The sequence below is a fragment of the Rousettus aegyptiacus genome, unplaced genomic scaffold (assembly GCF_014176215.1).
Source record: "Rousettus aegyptiacus isolate mRouAeg1 unplaced genomic scaffold, mRouAeg1.p scaffold_m13_p_5, whole genome shotgun sequence".
NCBI classification, from domain to species: domain Eukaryota; kingdom Metazoa; phylum Chordata; class Mammalia; order Chiroptera; family Pteropodidae; genus Rousettus; species Rousettus aegyptiacus.
The window spans coordinates 97,513,833-97,518,855 of record NW_023416308.1 but is presented as its reverse complement, the minus strand read 5'-3'; the positions used below and the strand labels follow the sequence as shown (position 1 = coordinate 97,518,855).

At 37.0% G+C, this 5,023-nt stretch overlaps 1 pseudogene; it reads left to right on the top strand.

Moving 5' to 3' along the window:
- The first annotated feature begins 3,420 nt into the window (after positions 1-3,420).
- LOC107515738 lies at positions 3,421-3,804 on the top strand (annotated as a pseudogene).
- The last annotated feature ends 1,219 nt before the right edge of the window (positions 3,805-5,023 follow it).

The window sequence follows — 5,023 nt, the reverse complement described above, 5'->3', positions numbered from 1 at the left end:
GAAGTTTTATAACATGGGGAGTTGTGACAGAGTTTTTAGCCTATGAAAAATGTTACGCATAAGCCAGACTTGTGAGATGCTCAGCTCAAGTGGTAGCAAATTAATTGAAAAGTAACCAGGATCACCTGAGTTACAGTGAGCATACCAGGTCTCTCAGGAACAAAGGCAGGAGTAAGCTTTTGTTTGGTTGCTGGTACAGGTGACCTTGCGAAAAGCACACTATAAATTGCTGTAATTGTGGGATGATAAGCCAGGTTGATAGATTTCTGTCACTCTCCTTCCGTAAAAAATGGGCTCACCTTCCTGAAGTCTGCGGAGGCATATACATCAAAAAGCACATCCTTGCTCCTGCATCAAGACAGGTTTCTCTGCACATTTACAAACATCCAGAAGAGGCATCCACATTTCACCCATCCACAAAAACATCATTCTCATGTCTTTTTCTTGAAGTTTCATTGTTTCTTTTTTTTTTTCTAGACATACATGTGGTTAGGGACAATGATGTCTGGGGACAGTTAGGACACAGTGGAGGTGGGGAAATAACCCCAACGAAGTGCTTATTTCACCTTCTTGGTCTTTTAGACCAGATCGGCACAGGGACAAGAAGAGGGAAGGCAGGGGCTGACAGATCACTTTGTAGAAACGAGCCAGCAAGACTGAAGGAGTCTTGCCCATGAAATCTGCTGCTGCAACATAAAGCAGAGTGTTGGAACAAAGGCAACCTTAGACTCTACTGTCGACAGAAAGAATATGCCAATAGAAATTGCAGAACACATTCTATTCTCTCTTTAGGGAACACTTGTTTTTTTGTTTTTCTTTTTCTACTCAATAAATAGTGTGCTGTAAGCATAGCAATTCTTCTGCTATTTCCTCACAAGAGTGAGAGGAAAACTTGACAATACAGAAGCTCTTCTCTCTGAAAACCAAGGGTTCTGATTTGTGGGGATCACTGGCTTAGAATTTCTAAGAAATAAGCATGAGATTTAGAGTAGGAGTGAAGAGGGTAGATTTTGGAGTCAGGCGAACCTACTTGGGTGTGAATCCCAGTTTAGCTGTGTAAACTGAATTCCGTTATTTGACTTTAAGCCTCAGTTTCCTTGGGTGCCAAATGCAAACACTAGGTCCTGGCTAACGAGATTAAAATAAGGATTAGAGATGATACAAGAAAAGCCCTTAGCACTGTGCTTAGTGCATAGTAAACTCCAAACAATGGCAGTTTCCATTCACAGAGGAGCACTTCCGTATACAGATGTTTTTCTAGCAGGGCTTATTTTGTTACCTGAAAAAGCGGCATGGAAAATAAGGAAAGCATTGACTCAGACAAGAATAACAATAAAATATAAAAATTCTGGAGTCAAATGGCTCCACAGAGGCTCCAAACTAGCTATGTGGCCTCTAGAAAGTGGCTTAATCTTCCTGGGTCTCCTCTTTTCCTTCTATAGAAAAAAGATAATATAATATCTTCATCGTAGACACATTGTAAAAAGTCAGTGGTGTTTATAAAAATAAACAAATACATAAATAAGAGTAATGTTTAGCTCACAGTAGGCACTCAGCACAGATTTGCTCCTTTCCTCCTTTCCCACGTGAAGCGCAATAACAGTAAAGAAGCCTATGAAAAGTGTGGTATTCCCGTGTCTCAACATTAATAACACAAAGTACATCTACAGTGTTTTCTACAGTTTTAAGCTACAGTTTACTTTGTGCATTATATTAGTCAGGATTCTTCAGAAAAACAGAACCAATGAAATGTATATATAGAGAGAAAGAAAATTATTTTAAGGAAGTAGCTAATGCAATCATGGAGGCTGGCTAGTCCAAAATTTGCAGGGTGGGCCAGTAGCCTGAGGACCTAGAAAAAGCTGATATTGAAATTGACAACTAAAGGCAGTCTGCTGCAGAGTTTCCTTTTGCTCAGCGGAGTTCAGTTTTTGGTTCTAATCAGGCCTTCAACTGATTAGATGAAGCCCACCTACATTATAACTGGGGATCTTCTTTTCTCAAAGTCCACTGATTTAAATGTAAACCTTATCCAAAAACAAAACAAAATAAAACAAAACACACACACACACACACACACACACACACACACACACACAAAATCCCCTCATAGAAACATCCAGAATAATGTTTGATCAAATATATGAACACCATGACCCAGGAAAGTTAACACATAATTAACCATCATATGCATCTTAAGTCATTTCAAAGAACCTCACTTTTGAAAACAAAGACAGGCAACTGGCTTATTAAGCTATATTTGAGAAATTAAAAATGAAGTTTCTTGGTGGAGAAATTCTCTTCTTTGATCAGCTCTGGATACTTGGAGGTGGGGCTCGGGAGAAGATGCAGAGTAGTGACAAGAATTCGAGCATTCAGCATTTGTTCTTCCTCATGAGACTTTCTACTCCTTTTGGATCAAAGATGAATGTCTCTATCACAAAGCAGAGTGTTCATTACTGCCTTCCTAACATGATTCCTAAAAAAATAGTACATGGAATCTAATGTTATCTGATTCTAGCTTGAAGATAAAGGAGAAGTCTAATCTTCATGTGACATGGCATGTTGTTCTAAACATGAGAAGTAAGACATGTGACATTTTCTGGTATATTTCCTATCCTGCACACTGCATTTCACGTGCACCAAGTGCTTTGAGACTGGCTATAAAATAGCTATGCAAGTTGTTTCTAAAGGCTCTATGCTGAAACACCTTTCTAAATGCTCTGCTTAATTTTCCCCCCACATTGTAATTCATTGTTGGCCTTTTCTACAGTGAATTGTTGGAATTAACCAATAAATCAGCAGGAAAAGACATGCCAATTTCCTTCCCAGTTGATAAATTACAGTGTGGGCATGGCATAGTATGTTTTATTTTGTGTGTGTATGTATCCATGCTTGTGCATGTGTGTTATTTTCCCTACTTAAATTTACTTTTCAAGAAACACTGAAATCTTGAAGTTTATAAATTGCTTGCCAATTTTAAAGGTCAATATAAATATAGTATTATATTTATCATGTGTTATAAAAACCTACTCTATCAATCAATGGGTGGCAGTTATTGACAATTTGAAAATAACATTATTCTAGATTTATTTATATGCATTTACTATAAAACAATTCACTTTAGTTCTTATGCTCAATTTGTGTTTGTTCATCAGGATTTTTCTATCTCTCTGTCCTCAGTTTTCTTAGTAATTAATGTAGTAAATGTGTATTTAAAAAGCGATGTTTCCCATTAATCTGTATATCAGCAACTCCTGTCAAAAATGCTATAATATTCTTACATTCTTTAACAAAATATTAATGTGGTAAAGATAATAAAAGTTCTTTTAATGTGGAGAATATTGAATTTTCTTGTCTTATGAAAAATAAGAAATGGACTCTTTTTCCTCCATGGCTGCTTGAAGGTCAGGTGTCATCATGAATGACACAGTGACTATCTGGACTAGGAAGTTCATGACCAATAGACTATTACAACAGAAACAAATGATCACCGACATCCTTCACCCTGGGAAGGCAGTAGTACCTAAAACAGAAATCAGGAAAAACTAAATGTACAAGACCACAACAGATATTATCTTTGTATTTGGATTCAGAACCCATTTTGGTGGTGGCAAGACAACTGGTTTTGGTCTGATTTATGATTTTTTGGATTACGCAAAGAAAAATGCACCTAAACATAGACTTGTAAGACATGGCCTGCATGAGAAGAAAAAGACCTCAAGAAAATAGTCAAAGGAACACAGGAACAGAAAGAAAGTTAGTGGGACCGCAAAAGCCAATGTTGGTGCTGGCAAAAAGTGAAGTGAAGATCAGGCAAGAGCAGTAAAGATTCATCAGTTACTGTGATAGTTGAGCAGATTTTTTTATAAGAGGATTAATAAACTAAGAACTTTTTTAAAAAATAAGAAATGGACCCTCTGCCAAATGGGTTTACCATTAAGGCACTTTGACAATTATACTTACGAAATGCTATGCTGGTTAGTAATACTTCTAAGGGTAGCTTAGCGTACTCCTGGAAAGCCACTCCTCCATCTGTCTGTACAGCACACTTTCTTCCTTATTATTGTGCAGCAATCGGGGCAGGGAGGCTGTTCAAGATCACCCAGGACAACCTGTCCTAAGAGACCACCTTCTACATCATCAGGCTCATCTCTCTCTATAAGGAAGAACTTTTTTTTAGTTGGGGTGTGTGTGTGTGTGGTTTTGTTTGTTTGTTTGTTTAGTGTATAATGGCAAGTTCCTTTCTGATCAAATAAGAATATAAATATTTCAAAGGTTTTTGTGAGGATTGATCGAAAAGTGAATTACACAGTGCCTAGTGCAGAGTAACCCTTCAATAGGCATGTGTTCTTTGTTTCACAAAGGAAGAAGTGACTCAAAGTTTTCTTTAGAGAGAACACTTGCAAAACACTTAAACCAAAGGAGGAGAAAAAAGGAAAAAAATAGTCAAAGAAACCAAGACAATCAGGAAAGGGCAGTTAGTACTCAGAACAGATAAGGCCATGGAAGCCAAAAGGAGTTAACGTTCATGAAAATTTTATGATGCAGTCTCTGAGAGCAAATAGAGTCTAGGATAAGATAATCTAAAATGTTCTTTTCCAAAAGAGTTTTTAAAATATTGTACCCTGTGCTCTGTCTCCATTTGGGACCAGCAGGTTAATAGTAGTGCCAGGCCTTTTAAATAATTCAGTATCCTGACAAAGAGTAAAATACATAAGATGAGGGAGACCTGATATAAGAAAAAGTCACATGGAAAAAAAAATCTAGGAGTTTAATTAAATGAACGCTCCAGATGAAGCACTAGTATAATATAGCTGTCAAACAAATAAGCAAACGAAAGAAAAACCCGGAAAAAATCCAGCATGAATTAATAGAGAAAGATATCATTAACAATGGAAGCTAAAGTGATGTGCTAATAGACAGATTAAATCTGGATTGTTCTTTAGGAAGGACTTGACCAACTACAGTGTGTCTCCATAAAAGCAACTAAAATAATTAGAGTGTCATAAAACCATATTAA